Genomic DNA, 16716 nt, shown 5'->3' on the forward strand with positions numbered 1-16716 from the left:
GATTTACGTATAAGCTAAAGAAGCTACAGCTTAGGACCCCACTCTTTTGGGGGCCCCCAAAAAAATTAAAGGGAAAAAACCTGGATGTACATTTCCAAAATATAAGATAAAAAACAAATCAAATAAAACCTACACACAGCAACAGTGTTTTGTGTTGTGTATGGACCTATTAGGTCCATAATTACCATATAGCATATATTCAACACAGAAAACAGCGACAATTTGTTGTTGACAAAGGACAGCTGGACATATAAAGGGCCCCAAAACCTTCAGTAGCTTAGGGCCTCATCAAAGCTAAATCGGGCCCTGGGCCTGAGGTTCTCAATCTTTGGTTTAGGGCTCTGTATTCTAACAGCAAAACTTTGAATTGGGCTTGGTAGCTCACATCCTTATTGTGTAAGGATAATAATGCTTCTTCGGGAGCCAATTATCAACAAGAACTTTATTGGAGTTGGGTATCTTCTGCAGCCTATCTGGACCTAACTTCCAGCTATCAGTAACAGAAAGAAAAGTGAAAAGAAAGTTAATTGCTTTGTCCCTATAAGAGGCCATGTCAAAATGGCTCAACTGTACATTTAGGGAACACACCCTCCCCAAATTCCCAAACGCCAGAAGCAATATATAGCATGATATCAAACTTGTATGATTTTGTTACAGCTTCTCTTTTAGAAACCACCAGGCAAATTAATCCACCTATAAATAGGCCCACTAAGCAAATAATAATAAACATCAGCATATTTTAAAATCCTTCATTCCCCCCCCCCATCTTTACACCAGCAGCTAATTAGGGCGATGGAAAATTTAACGTCCAGTTTAAAGCTTGTGGGGGGGGGTGAGTGGAAAAGCTGAGAATTACACTCTATCATGGCTTCCAGGTACAGGAAGCTCCCTGCACCAGAGGTTTGCCCTTCCACTCATGGAAGGAGATGGAAGCGGTGGCAGGGCAGAGCTTAGCATGCTTGAATTTGCCCCCCCCCCAATTCCTTCGCTGGTTTTCCACGCAAGGAGGAATGGGGGGGGTACATTCAATTCAGTTCACATTTAAAGGTGAACCTACCTAATACGCATTTTGCTGAAATAATATGAGAAGGGAAATACAGCCATCCTTTTGACATTCACGCTTTTCTGAATTTTGCAGCGCAGTTCTCCAGCCAAATAATGTGTACAAAAAGGCATGTGATGAGGTAAACTGTGCATTAAAAAAATGTATATATGAGTTTTAAAAGAAACAGATGCATTCTTTTAGAGTAAATTACCTCGCAAAAATATGCTTATTGGACAAAATGGCATACAATCATGCATATGGGAGAAATTCACACTAAAATGCTGGTTAATATTCATGGCGGCTTTTAAAAGAATAGTGAACTGATGTGGAAATGTGCAGAATCAAACTTAATATTTGAAAAACTGAAAAACTGAAATTGACAGGTCCTCCCTCCCACCATCTCTCCACACAAACAGAATGCCCAAAGAAGGCTGGCAAATGGCCCTGGGTGATGAGAAAGGTGGTCCACCGAAGGACATCTTGCCTAAGGACCCCTAATATCTGAGGCTACCATTGCTTTCTATACATACCTTCCTTCTGTGACTATATGTTGGAATGCATTTGTGGGTTTCCCCCCATTCTCAGTTATCACTGTTGTTGTGTTAATGTTGTAGGGGAAAGAACTGCTATATCTGTTGGTAGCAGAATTCCAGAAGAGTAAGTCTATTATAGTCAAAGCACAGATCCATGTGGTATTTTATAGATAGCTGGGCTTTGGCCCATGGTTTCGTTTTCAAGGTACTACAACTCTCTCTCTCTCTCTCTCTCTCTCTCTCTCTCTCTCTCTCTCTCTCTCTCTTGTGTGTGTGTGTTTGGGTGTGCTGTGTACTATCACTCAGTGATGTGGGGCGGAAAATTTTCTGGGAAACTTTCCAATGCCTTATTTTCCCATGGAAAAAACCTTCCATTTCATAAATTCATTCGTAACAATGAATTGATGCCAACTGCAAATACAATATTACACAAGCTTGGCAGTTTCAAAGTTTTTAGCTTTGTTAGCTAAATAAAAGTCAAATAAATGTGCTAAATGAGATCACTCTCTAGGGCAGGCTTCCTCAAACTCGGCCCTCCAGGTGTTTTTGGCCTACAACTCCCATGATCCCTAGCTAGCAGGATCAGTGGTCAGGGATGATGGGAATTGTAGTCTCAAAACATCTGGAGGGCTGAGTTTGAGGAAGTCTGCTCTAGGGCATCAGAAAATTATCTGGGGGAAACTGATCCCTCCCCGAGCAAAGTAACATAATTTGCAAGGGAAACATGCCCCCCCCAACCCACCCCATATCATTGCTGTCACTGCTAGTGGTAATAGATAGTTTTACAGAAAAATAGGAAACACCTTGAGAACAGACAGAGGCCTACCTCATTTTGATAGTAGAGGAGACTACAGAAAGGGAGGATCAATAGCGTTTAATTATTGTATATTGCTATTATTATTCAGCATGAAACCAGTCACCAAAGATTTTCCTATGACATAAGGAAGTGTCCTTGGTTTCTCCCTGCAACATCACTACTTTGGATTTCGCGGGTGCAAATGTGTTAGAACAAGGTGTGAGCAAATTTTAACAAGATAATCTCTCCTGATGAATTAACAGGGGTTATTTTTAGGAAGTTTGCCTAGCCTGCCAGGGAGATTTAATTGGCACGGCACATCTCGCCAGTATATTTTCTCAAGTGCTGCTCTTGGGGTGGCGCCCGCGAGCTTATTATGGTTGGCAGACCACTTGTGTTTAATAAGGAGGGTTCTTGTGTTTAAACGAAGGTTTTCTTTCCTCTTTCTGCTTTACGTTCTATGCACTGGAAAAGTGACACATGTAGTAATTACATCGGCTGTGGCTTGAGAGGGAGTGGTTTCTTTAAAGCCACCTGCAGCAGTGGTGGGAATTTGAATGAGGGACACTTAACGCACTGCAAAGTAGCGGATTGTTCAGATGTGTGTGCTGGAAGCCACCCACTGATGGTTGGAAGTTGTTGCCTTAAGTTATGCCTCAGGCACACCCGCAACTGGCTGGTGGCCCCCAGAACTGAATGCATACCCTCCAACATTCGTCAGATGAAAATAGGGACAATTCTCAGTCCGCCCTCCAACTGACTCTATTCCCTGACCCCTAGCAAAGCATTTCCACTCACACTACACCAACAGAATACAATGGAGCCTTCGTTCTCAAACGGCTTAGTTGGCGAACAAATTAGCTCCCGAACGCCGAAAACCTGGAAGTAAGTGTTGCAGTTTTTGAACGTTTTTCAGAAGCCAAACATCTGATGCGGGTTCAAATTGAGTGCAGGAAGCTCCTGCAGCCAATTGGAAGGCACACCTTGGTTTTCAAACGGTTTTGGGAATTGAATGGACTTTCAGAACGGATTGCGTTTGAGAACCAAGGTACAAACACCCTCCACTGTCCTAAGAAAACCCCTTAATTCCAGTTTTGTTTTGTTTTATCCTTTGGTAGATTTACAACAAGAAAAACTCACACCAATAAATAAATTTTAGAAAGGGGCAAGATTAGATGTGGACGGACAAAGTGTTTTTATTTTTAAAGCAGGAGTCCATGCACTCCCAGTACACTTTTCATGGTTGTGTTCCAAACAGTCCCAAGTCTTGCAGAACCAAGAGTTGTGCAACTGAAAGTAGACCATCTTGACTGACAAAATTCTTTGTTAATTTTTAGATTGGATTTGCTGGGGGACAGATGGACAGATGAGCACAGAAGATTCGCCACCGTACTGTGAGATTTCTCACCACATTTAAACCGCAAATTTGAGAGAGAGAGAGAGAGAGAGAGAGAGAGAGAGAGAGAGATCACTTGAGTGTCCTGGGCACCTCTTCTCAGCTCACTGCTGCCATCACGAGGTTTGTTTCCTGCACTGCAGAAACGGTTGGCAGGGATTTGTCGAGAGCAGTACTCAGCTTCCGGAAGAGGCAATGTGAAGAGACAGAGAGCCTATTGTGGTGGCAAGGTTAAGAGAAACAGAATCATTGAGGTTAATCAACATCCTGCAGCAGACAATGAAGGGCTCCAGAAGGGCTTCAGGCTGTATTGCAGAGAAACATGTGAGAGATGAGATTAAATTCATTCATGATGCCTGAGACCAGGATGAAAGGCTGGCAGCTCCTTGTACATGTTAATGAAGCTGGATACAACTTTCCTCGGGCAAAGAACACACACGTGCCACTGGGAGCAGATCCCATTCCCCCCCACACACACACTGCCGCAGGATGAATCCCAAACCATTAAGAAGAGAGAGACAAGAGTCAACTATTCGTAAGAACTTGGTGTTTCATCTCACTGTTGTTCTACTTTGCTACTCTTATCTATTCATTTATTGTATCACAATGTATGTACCACTAGGGATGAGAGAGAAATTCAATTCAGTTTGCATTTAAAGGCGGATATACCTAATTCGCACTTTGCAAAACCATATGCAAACTGAAATGCAGGCATCCTTCAAAATTCACACATCTCTGAATTTTGCAATGCAGTTCTGCAGCCAAGTAATGTGTACAAAAATTTCTCTCTGTGTGTGTTGACACACATACATAAAATGTACATAAATGCATATATTGGTGAAAAAATGCTTTGCAAAAATGTATCTGCTAGGCAAAATTGCATGTATACTTGTACATTAGGAGAATTTTGCACTAAAATGCTGATGGTTTTTTTTTAATTGGAAACTGATGTGGCAATGTAGAAAATGGAATTTAAGATTAGATAAATGAGAAACCAAAACAGATAGATTTGCCTATCCCTAATTTAACATGTAACACCGTAGTTTCTAAGCGGTGTACATTGAGGTTACAAAGAGACACCATACAGATCAAATTGGTTGAAATTAGCCATACCACTGGAAACACGGAAATAAGAAAGCCTTCACCAAGTGCCAGACATTCAACAGGGAGCAGACCTGGCTGATCTCAACCAGAAAGGAGTTCCATAGAACTGGACCCACAGTACTGAATGTACAGCTCCTAGAGCAGGGGTCAGCAACCTTTTTCAGATGTGGGCTGGTCCACTGTCTCTCAGACCATGTGGTGGGCCAGGCTATATTTTCTTTGGGGGGGGGATGAACGAATTCCTATGCCCCACATATAAGCCAGGGATGCATTTTAAATAAAAGGACACATTCTTCTCATGCTGATTCCTGAACTGTCCCCAGGCCGGATTTAGAAGGCTATTGGGTCGCATCCGGCCCCCGGGCCTTACATTGCCTACCCCTGCCCAAGAGGATACGAACCCTGCATTTATGCCATGGTGGGCCACCAACAGCAACTCCAACAAGACATCAGTGATCAGGCAGGGATATAAAGATTCAGCCAGTCCTTACAATATGATACTCAATTCTTTCGATCATTGAGTTGTATCCAGCACAGTGCTCAGTTAAAGTCGCTTAGTGGTATACTTGCTCTGCGGGTGAAATGATTGGCACCAGGAGAGCATTGTTGCACTGGAGAATGCATAAGCAGGTTAGCGGTACCGTAACTCTCTTGTGCAGTAGATTGTGCAGTCTGTTGCCTGAGTTGCCACTAGCGCAGCTGTTGCATTGGATTTGTCTGCTGTGCAACATTAAAACCCATTTGCTAGTGCAACAGCCTCTGCAGCTATGGTGGCTGTGTGTTATCTACACTGTCAGAAGCAATATGTCTCTGAATGCCAGCTGCTGGGAATCACAAGGGCACTGCGCCCTCAGGTCCCACTGTGGGGCTTCAAACAAGCACCTGGTTGGCCACTGCAAGAACAGGATGGTCCAGCAGGGCTCTTTTTATGCTCCTATGTTAACCCTAAATAAATAAACAAATAAAATAACCTGGAAACAGCTCTACTGACCTACCTTACAACAATGAAAAAGTGTGTGTGTGTGTGTAGGGATCAAAAGCACTCATTATTGAAGTACTTATGGCTGGGCCTAATTGCTCCCTGCCCATCACCATAGCAGAGAAGGGCAGGTTTTCATTCTTTGCTCTGGATTTAGGTTTGTACTCCCAGAGCAATCACTTTTTGTCCCTTTCCAAGAATGCACTCAGCAGTTCGGCTAAGGCAAAGGAGGGGTTCGGGGGTGGGGTGGGGGGCATGCAGCAGTCCTACGGTATTAATTACGACCGAGGCTATTTGTTTTTCTTGGTTTACATTCCTCCCATAACTCTAAGCAGAAGTCCATATGGATACTATCATCAATCATATGTTTGCTGTGCAGGAGGATTTTGTGTAAATATTCGTTAGCACAGCATATAGCCAAAAGTACCAATATAAAACAGACTTGCTGATTCACCCCATTTTGCCATTAAACACCAACACCTGGGGGAAATTCCAGAGAGAGCGCTCTTGCCCTACAGCCAACCTCTCTCTCTCTATCTCTCTCTCTCTCTCTCTCTCTCTCTCCCTTCCCCATACAGCTGGCCAAACATCTGGGCAGTGAAGAGTTCACAGGCTCAGAACAGGCCCCGCCCAGCCAGGCTGGCTATTGGGCAATCCAGGACAGGAAGAGTTACAAAGGACTTCCTGTTTTGGTCAGGATGCTGTCCCAGCAATAAGGTATTTCAGGCCTTCTCCCTGATTCCCAGCTCCTTGCTCACTCAGGCAGTTGACTATTACAACTCAGTTTTGAAGTGTCAACCTCGGGTTAAGCCACCAGTGGGGAACCTCTGGCCCATGGGTCTAATTCAGCCTCCTCCATTTGACACAGGAGACTGTTTTGGCAGAGTCATATTCACCCGCCCTACAACCAGGGCTTTTTCCAGCCAGAACTCACTAGAACTCAGGTGGGCACCATTGCCATTATAAGAGAATAAGAGAGACATTCATAGTGAGTTTCGGCACCTCTTTTTCCAGAAAAATAGCACTGCCTACAGCTGACATCATAGACCAGCATTTCCCAAGCAGTGGGTTGTGCTCCATAAGTGGGTCACAAAGCCTGTGGGTTGTGGGCTATATAAGTAAACCCCAGATAATTAATCTTTAGCTGGCATGTGATCAAAATCTCTATAACTTTGTTTTTGCAATACTGAAAAATATTGCAATACTATGTTGACACTTGTAAGCAAATACTGAAAGGATCAGGTATTGCATTTTGATGCATTAGAACATCTCTTTGGTGGCTGGCAAAAGATTCAATGATGGACCCAACAAGGTGCTCATAGGTGGTAAGTTAATTTTGGCTTGGATATCCCAAGTAATGGTTGTAGAATTGGTTAACTTGCAGTTAAAATGCACAAAGACAATGGCTGCCGAAGACCCGAGGTCTAGCATTCCTGTGTTAATATATCAATGGGTCACCATACCAAGTGAATTCGGAATTGTGAGTCACCACGCCAAAAATGTTGGGAACCACTGTAATCTATGATTTCAGATGCAGCTAGGGTTGCCAAGTCAGAAGCATCTCAGACCATGAAATGTATGGGCTGAAAGCTGAGATCTAGAGGTGACACCCTGATGAAGTCACGCTGGGAGACTCCTGCTAGTATCATGGTGCTGATGCTGGAGATGGAGGTTAATTGGGAGAAGGGAGCAGAGGTGGGCAGACTGATCCCCAACATTTTATAGTATACTATAATTTGAAGGATATGTGTTAGGCTTCAGGTTAGGGGCAGTTTGTCTCATTTCTCTGCCCTAAGACAAAACAGAAACAGGCCACCATGCCATGCCACTGCCCCACCTCCCCATTGCCACCACCTCCCTTAGCTGGGTTGTGTTGTGGCACCCACAAAGATTGCAAAATATCATCGGAAGCTGGCACCGCTGCCGGTGGCAGGGTGGGCAGGGTAGGGCACCCATGGAGACACTGCCTCTTGGGCTTCCACTGCCCAAGGCAACTGCCTCACCCTACCTCATGGACAGGCCAGTCCTGCTTTGGGTCTCCTGTTACCCAAGGAAAGATGATTCCTTTGGGAAAAGGTCAAATCTTCAAGCAGTTTCCTAGCCCAGAAGGCCAGCTTCTGCATCCTATAATGGTCTCATTTGTTAGCCTGGTCAATATGTGCATCTGCATCATTTGGTTGATTGAACACTTGTCATTTGTATCTATTAGCACATTCTTGAAAGCCTATAATTTTGTTTTGTGCTAAGTGATCAATAATCATTCTTTCAGAGCCACGTAGTGGATAGCTCAGTTGGTTAGAGAATGATGCTGATAACGCCAAGGTTGTAGGTTCGATCCCTGTATGAGAAGGGTGCATTATTCCTGCATTCCTGGGGGTTGGACCAGTGGTATAACAAGGCCAGGTGGTGCCTGGTGCGGAAAATTTCTTGTCACCCCCTCCCCCACATTGAAATGATTAAAAGATGGAAAAATAAGATACAGTGGTGCCTTGCAAGACAAAAAGAATCCGTTCCGCGATTCTCTTCGTCTAGCGGTTTTTTCGTCTTGCGAAGCAAGCCCATTGATGGCTTAGCGGATTAGCGCTATTAGCGGCTTAGCGGCTTTTAGCGGCTTTTAGCAGCTTATCAGCTTAGCGGATAAGCAGATAAGCGGCTTAGCGGCTTAGAAAAAGGGGGGGGAGGAAAACAAAGTCGGAAAAACTCGCAAGACATTTCGTCTTGCGAAGCAAGCCCATAGGGAAATTCGTTTTGCGAAGCGCCTCCAAAACGGAAAACCCTTTCGTCTAGCGGGTTTTTCGTCTTGCGAGGCATTCGTCTTGCAGGGCACCACTGTACTTACAGTTGCAGGTGTTATTTTCTGGTTTATTTATTTAACATTGTGAGCATAAGCACTGAAAACCTTTTTTCCTAACTTTGTCCACTGCCCTTGAGCAGGGCTGATTCGTGTTCAGCTTGTCATCTGCTACAGTCCTGAGATCCTTTGCACATCTAGTAGTGCAAAGCCAAGTAAGGTAAAAGGTAAAGGACCTCTGCACTTTAAGTCCAGTCAAAGGCGAATATGTTATTGCGGCGCTCATCTCGCTTTCAGGCTGAGGGAGCTGGCGTTTGTCCACAGACAGCTTTGTGGGTCATGTGGCCAGCAGGACTAAACCGCTTCTGGCATAATGGGACACTGTGACAAGTGCCAAAGCACACAGAAACGCCATTTACCTTCCCGCCACAGCGGTACCTATTTATCTACTTGCACTGGTGTGCTTTCGAACTGCTAGGATGGCAGGAGCTGGGACCGAACAATGAGAGCTCACCCCGTCATGGGCATTTGAACCATCAATCTTTTGATCGGCAAGCCCAAGAGACTCAATAGTTTAGACCACAGCGCCAAATATCTACCATCCCATTTATTTTGTGTGTGTGTCTAAACACAGAACTTTGCCCTTGTCGCTGCCGAATTACATTTGGCTGAGTTTTCCGCTGTGTAAGTAGTTGTACTTTTGCAGAGGAAACAGCTCAGGATATAAGTAGGTGACATATAGTATTGACACATCAATCAGATTCTGCACACTGAAAGGATCTGTTCAATCATTATTGTTGTCGCTGCACCCAAATGTGGCATTTCACTAAATAAAAGTATCCCAGCAGTTTAAATCCAGCACAGATGGGCAGGCTTCAATATCCTGAAATGAACCCTGTCAGCTGTGTGTCTCTCACAGGCCACCCTTGGCACCCTCTGTGTTAACTTACAGAGGTCCTGTGCCAATTTCCCCCTCCCTTATTGTACATCTGAATTCTAAATACAATCTGCAAGGCCCACACAGCTTTCTTTGTTCCTCACGTCCATCTGCATCAGCGGTCTCCAGTAGGCAATGTGCTCAAGCGCTCTTTGCTTTCAGATTGCGTGATCAAAGCGCACTGAAGTCAGTGGGGCCTTTTAATATGTGCTGTTCATTTCCAAAGAAATGCGGTTTACCAGCTCACGACATGAGCCAAAACAACTCCGAGCAAATATTCAACACTAGTATTGCTATTTGCTTCTTTGGTTGTTGTTTTTTTGTCCGTTCCCCCACCCTCAATCTTAAAAGTGGCATTTTAGTTTAGAAAGTCACATGTGCACCGTTCATGGGGCAATTTCATCTTTAATCTCAATTGTTTGAAGGGAAGGGTAGAGAACCTCAGGCCTTGGGGACACATGTGGCCCCTCCAGGTCTCTCATTCTGGCCCTTGGAACACTCCTCAGGCCACAGACCCTCTCTCCAAGCCACATCACCCAATGGTCCCGCTTTGCATACTGAATGTTTTTTGCTTGGCTGGAATGTATCCTTGAACTCTGGCAATGCCTCTTGCTTCCTTGGATGAAGGTTAGCAAGATCTGTGTGAGGGTGTGTGGAACCTCACCTACTGTGCAAAGGTAATGTTTGCATTAACTGTGCTGTCCGCTTTTGATTCCGGCTGCACCCAGGACTCAGCTACATTAGTCAAAAAACAATATTTTGAATGTGTTATAAGCATGGAACATCAGATAGCACTGGAGAGCAAAAAAAATTCCCTGTGATTTTTCATAGTGCTTTCCCCCCATTTGTTATAACAATTTAATTTCTGATTATTTATAGCGTTTTCTTCCTGTGTGTAGATCCACCCCCGGTGGCATGGGGAGGGGGCAGGAACCCTCTCTTGACACCATTCAGAAATCTGAGCTTGGGCACTGGAAACCAGTCTGTGATGGTAGTTGTATGCCTACTGATCCTAGCTGGGCACATCATCTTCCCCAGTTTGGCATCTGACTTCACTTTGCAAATGTCATGTCTGGAGCATTTGCTTTGGCTGGCAAAAATCAGCGTGAGCCAAATCCCTCACATGCTACCGCTGGCTTAAGTTTTCTTCTTTCAATTGTACATTATTTTATGGAGAAAATAAAACAGAAACACAACGAGAAACTCCTTTTAAATTTATGAAGTTACCTTCATGTTTTAGGAAGGAATTAATAGGGCCCCCTGCCATTAGAGAAGCAGAATCAGTCGTGAAAGCTTGCACAGTGCTCTTCCAGAGCTTATGAGATCTCACTGGAACCTGCCACTGCTGCTGCCACTACTTCTCCTTGTTTCCCCTGCAGTGGCAGCAGTGGGCGGGAAAGCGTGGCCTCAGGCAGGTACAGTGGTAGCATCTGCCACCTCGGGATCCCAGTGGGATCCCACCGCCTGAGCCAATTACCTTAGTTTGCCTAATGGCGAGGCCAGCCCTATGTGCAGAGCCTAATTATCAGCATTTGCAAAGGCAGGAACAATCTGTGCTTATCAGCGACTTGCCTTCTCAGTTCCCCAAGAGCCAAGTGTCTGAAACAGAATAAACCCAAATCCTCTTCCCTCCTGGGCAAATTTCCTGCTCTAAACTGCAGCATGTGACAAAGCCTAAACGCTGGGGCTCTCCGTGAAGCATGAATATATACATAAGCGATAAAGCCGAAAGGAACTTTTGTAGCGAGCTTGTTTGCAAAGGACAATTTTCCAAATCAGTAGCCTTGCTCTTGATGAAGAGGGCGAGCTCTTGGCGCCTCCGACAGACCCGAGGCCATTCATTATGTGCCGTGCGCTGAGCAAATGAATGCCGGGGAAATCAGAGACACGCCTTGAGCATAACTGGAAAGCTGGTAGCGGCGAGCTGCTAAAGAAGTAACTTATGCCAACAAAGTCGATCCATGCAGCAGAAGGAGTGTTATTTATTTATCTAGAACAGGCATCCCCAAACTCGACCCTCCAGATATTTTGGGACTACAATTCCCATCATCCCTAACTGCCGGTCCTGTTAGCTAGGGATGATGGGAGTTGTAGTCCCAAAACATCTGGAGGGCTGAGTTTGGGCACCTAGAGCATTTGTACACCTTCAGTCAAAAAGGCTCCCAGAGTGGCTTAAGGTAAAGGTAAAGGGACCCCTGACCATTCGGTCCAGTCGTGACCGACTTTGGGGTTGCGGCGCTCATCTCGCTTTATTGGCCGTGGGAGCCAACGTTTGTCCACAGACAGCTTTCCGGGTCATGTGGCCAGCATGACTGAGCTGCTTCTGGCAAACCAGAGCAGTGCATGGAAACGCCGTTTACCTTCCCACCAGAGTGGTACCTATTTATCTACTTGCACTTTGACGTGCTTTTGATCTGCTAGGTTGGCAGGAGCAGGGACAGAGCAACGGGAGCTCACCCCGTCGCGGGGATTCGAACCGCCGACCTTCTGATTGGCAAGTCCTAGGCTCTGTGGTTTAACCCACAGCGCCACCCACGTCCCCCAAAGCAGCTTACTTGCAAGCAAAACAAGACAGTCCGCACCAAACATAAAAATAAAAATAAAAAGATACACAAGGGGAAAGGAACAGGGAGGGAAGAGGAAAATCATCTCCAGCAAAGCCGGAGAAATGAATGAGCCCTGCTTCCTATCTCTCCCACTGAGGCAGTCTGAGGGAATGGCAGGCCCCAGGTGGCAAGCAGATGGCAGAGGAGGTCTAATGAAGCTAGTCTGCCAAGGGGTGCCAACTTGAATAAAATATGGGAGGGGGCAGGTAAGCCCATTATTGATCAAATGGCATGCACACACCATTTGAATGGCAATGCCCATCAACTTTGGCCCCCTGGCTCCCCCAAGTATTTTATGGGGGGGCAAAGAGACCTTGGCCCCTAGGAGTTGGCTCCCATGGGCCTGCCACAGCAGAGCCAATGAATAAGGATTATGAGGCAAATGGGGGCGGGATGACAGTGGTTGAAGGCTGTGGGAATTAGACCCTAGTGCCCATTTAAAGAGTATGCTTAGAAGACAGCCCTGGGTCATTTAAGCCTTTAATAAGTTTTCTTTTCCCTCCTAGAAAAACTACATAGGACACTCTTTTGAAGGTTAAAGAACACATAACTTTTACTTAGTGTGCTTACGGTTGCAGATTGAAGAGACAATGCAGGTAAGTGATTCTTAAGTTGCTAATACAGTCATACCTCGGGTTAAATATGCTTCAGGTTGAGTGTTTTCAGGTTACGCTCCGCGGTGACCTGGAAGTAATGGAATACGTTACTTCCAGGTTTTGCCACTCGCGCATGCGCAGGTGCTCAAAATGACGTCACGCGCATGCGCGGAAGCGGCGAATCGCAACCCGCGCATACGCAGATGTGCAGACACGGGTTGCGTTCTCTTCAGGATGCAAATGGGGCTCCAGAACGGATCCTGTTCGCATCCAGAGTTACCACTGTACGTCTTAAATAGGACTCAGCTACACTGGTCAATTATAACGTTAAAAATGTGTTATAAAATGTGACACCAGAGGGCGCTGTAGAGCAGCAATCCATCACCCATGGTAAATTGTTTTTACCAGCCATAGATTAAACTGTTACGGACTAACTAGCTCTGAGACAGACAGCGCAACATGACATACTTGTTGCTCTGACTGTTCAGACTGTTCAGTTAACTGCCATAACGGAAATAATGGCCATAACGGCCACAGAGCATACGGCATCACAGAGTTCTACAGCTCTTGCCATTAACCCTTTCAATAGGCATTTTGGATACTAACATCCCACCCAGGCTGGCTGCAAAAATCACTTGAGATAGGAAGCAGGGCTCATTCAATCAGCTCTGCTGAAGGATTTCTTCTGCCAGGCAGGGGCGGAGGAAGGGAGGTGGGGGGGATGCGGTCTACCCCGGGTGTCACCACTGAGGGGGGTGACAAAATGCCGGGTGGCACTCACCGCGGGGCCTGGGAGTGACGCGGTCCGCCCACTGCCTCCCCCCCAGCTGTAGGGCAACTGAGAGAGAGGAGGCAGGCAGACTCTGGAGGCCCTGCAGTACACCTTGCCCCTATGGGTGGCTTGCCCCACCCCTATGGGCAGCTCGCCCCAGGCGCCTGAGCGGCTTCCTCCGCCGCTGCTGCCAGGCCTCCTCTACCTCACTTGTTGTTTGGTAGCTGCCATTCTAGCCTGCTTCAGTGAGAGAGATGGGAATTGTCCCTTCTGCCACTGAAGTATTGCCATTCCTGCTGGTCGTTCCCTTCCGTTATTCTTTAACTTTAAGAACCGGTGCCTGTATTGTTATTTCATTTTTTCCTCCTCCCTCCCTGTTCCCTTTTCCTTTTGTGCCACGACTTTTAGATTGTAAGAACTGCAGACAGCGACTGTCTTGTTTGATTGTTAACCACCCAAGGAGCACTTTTGGCTGAAGAGCAGCATACGAGTGCTCTAAAGAAATAAACGTTAAAATGACTAGTCTGGTTTTCTTGACTTCAAACAAAAAAACCCACTTCCCCAGGCATGGTTGGAGGGCAGGGCTCCTGCTCTGTAGTTAATAGTTGCACAGGAGAAGGAATTTCAGCAAGGGTGGCTTGTCATGTGCGGTTGCTTTAATGTAAAAGTAATAATATTTGATGTTTTATCGTGATTTTTATGTTCTGTTGGGAGCCACCCAGTGTGGATGGGGAGAACCAGCCTGATGAGTGGGGTATAAATAATAAAATTATTATTGTTGTTGTTATTATTATTATTATTATTATTATTATTATTATATCACTGAGGGATCTAGTCACAGATCTGCTGTGCAGGGTGTAGCTTAGCCTCAATATGAACAAAGGAGGAAGCATTGGGGGGTTTCCCCATGAATTTAAAACAATTTTTTAAAGTATGATTTTTTTTCATGTCTAGTGATAAAGTTAACAGTTTGACCCATTATGCTATCTTGCAGTCTCTGCTGCCATCTGGTGAGTGGTACCTATAAAGCTGGAATGTCCTGAAATGTCTTGGCTGTTAACTTGAAAAATAAAAATGGTAACCTCATTCAGCCTTTGGCAGTCTGGCGTTCTCCAGGCATTTTGGACTGCATCAGGATAGGAGAAAATTACATATTCAGTCAACCCTAGCAGGGACATTGGTCCCCATTCCAGAATCCTTGGTCAACAATCTGATCTTGGTCTAAGGCAGCTTTTTAGGTAATTCATGCAATTTGTAGGAATTCCTTGTACTCGTTTAACTTCCGCAGCAGGGTATTTAAAATAGATCATCTTTAAAGTGCCATAAGACTCTTTGCTTCTTTTCCTGCAGCAAACTTTGATTTGATGCTACGTTTGTGATGTGGTTGCTGCTTCCACATTTTTGAGTCCCAAACCTAGGTAGGGCAAAATCTGTCAGTTTCCATTTCCCATTTTTTCCACTCTTAAGTTCAATTTCTCCACATTTCCACAATAGTGTGCAATTTTTTTAAAAAGTACTCTGCTCATGAAAATTCATCAGCATTTTAATACACATTTCTCTCAATATACATATTTTGGTATGCAATTTTGCCCAATGAACACTTTTGCAAACCAATTTCCTGCAATACAATGCATTTTTGTACATGTTACTTTGCTAGAATATAGCTGTGTTGCAAAGCGTGTTCTCCTTCAGGGAGAGCACGTGTTGCGGTGGGGTCTACTGAGCCACCCCTTTGTTGCTGGGTAAGTTCTCCAAGATGGCCGGGGGGCATTGATTGGATTGCCGAGTTGCTGGGGCAAAAGTTATGTTGCAATTTTGGTGGGAGGGGTAAAAGGTTTAAATACTCTGCACACAGCCTTGTACTTTCTCTTTTGCTGCGTGCAACGGATCACCTGGAGCACTTGGACCGTCTGGAGGACAGTGGAGTGATCTTCTCATTGTCTCATTGTCTGGTTACATTTCTTTATTTTCCCCTTCTTTTTAATCTTCTCTAGTCCCTTAATTAATTTAATTCCCCTTTTTCCCCCTGTTTGATTTCTCACCCCACCCCTTACCCTGTCCTGTGGGAAGATTCTCCCTGTACCTGTGAGCGCTGCCTGGGCATAATCCTCCTGGGCTTTCCTTTCCCAGTAGGGAGAGAGCCCCCATTCGGGGCTTTCTTTTGCAAAAAGGTTTTCCCCATTTTTGCCTGTTTAACTGTGGGGCTAGTCAGGGCTGTTCCCAGCTTACCTGGAATCACTTTCATTTATAGTATCCCCAAAGGTTGGCTTTATTTTGGGTGATTGCTGTGCTGTTGGCCAAATTTTAATCTAGCCTTTGGCTGGAGCACTATTTTGAGTTCCTTTATTTAATATTGCAATGAGACAAAAAAGGCAGAGAGCAGACGCAGGGAGGCTTTCACGGCCTGCTCGGCCTGCACATATCATTCAAGCCTAAGCCTGCTACAGTTAGCAGTACAATACATTCCCAGCTTACCTGGGATCACTTTCGTTTATAGTATCCTCATAGGTTGGCCTTATTTTGGGTGATTGCAGTGCTGTTGGCCGAATTTTAATCTAGCCTTGGGCGGGAGCACTATTTTGTGTTCCTTTAATATTGCAATGAGACAAAAAAGGCAGAGAGCAGAAGCATGGAGGCCTTCACGGCCTGCTCGGCCTGCACATATTTTTCAAGCCTAAGCCTGCTCCAGTTAGCAGTACAGTAAATTGTTAAGTTCCTGTGACATGTGACTCATTCTCTCTATTAAGAATGTATCTGTTTGTTTGCAGGCTCACTTGTTGCTAATGTATATCTTAGGCAGACAGAGTGGAGCCAGGGGCTCTCTGTGCCTCCAATGAGCACTCTTTGTATGCTCTTTAACTATGCTGTTTCTGAACAAGTTTATTTTCTTCAAGTTTGTTTTTCCCTGATAGTGGCGACTGCCATTTTAGAGATGAGCCATTGTGGCTTAGTGGCTAGAGTACAGGATTAGGACCTGGGAGACAGGGTTCATATCCCCCACTTAGCCCTTGTTATAACAAAGCAAAACAAGCTGCTCCTTTTGGACTATTTTGTTGCTGGGTAGTTTGGCCCATTTGTGATATTGCTCCCCCCCCCCCCAAAAAAAAAAACAAAAAAAAAAAACTTTGGGTTTCTTGAGGGGGTGCTTCCCTCTAAAGGGC

At 45.2% G+C, this 16716-nt stretch overlaps 1 protein-coding gene and 1 long non-coding RNA gene across 2 annotated transcripts in view; both read left to right on the forward strand.

Annotated features, from left to right (window-relative positions):
- The first annotated feature begins 8574 nt into the window (after positions 1–8574).
- LOC307203559 overlaps positions 8575–16716 on the forward strand; it is a 60770-nt gene continuing 52628 nt past the window's right edge. The window contains exon 1 of the long non-coding RNA XR_013833291.1: positions 8575–8684. This is a non-coding gene — a long non-coding RNA (uncharacterized lncRNA). The remainder of the gene's footprint in view (positions 8685–16716) is intronic.
- TMC3 (transmembrane channel like 3) overlaps positions 12725–16716 on the forward strand; it is a 56620-nt gene continuing 52628 nt past the window's right edge. Inside the window, exon 1 of the mRNA XM_079954205.1 lies at positions 12725–12783. The gene's annotated coding sequence lies outside the window, so the exon portion shown is untranslated. The remainder of the gene's footprint in view (positions 12784–16716) is intronic.

The sequence above is a fragment of the Podarcis cretensis genome, assembly GCF_951804945.1.
Source record: "Podarcis cretensis genome assembly, chromosome: 14".
Classification (NCBI taxonomy): domain Eukaryota; kingdom Metazoa; phylum Chordata; class Lepidosauria; order Squamata; family Lacertidae; genus Podarcis; species Podarcis cretensis.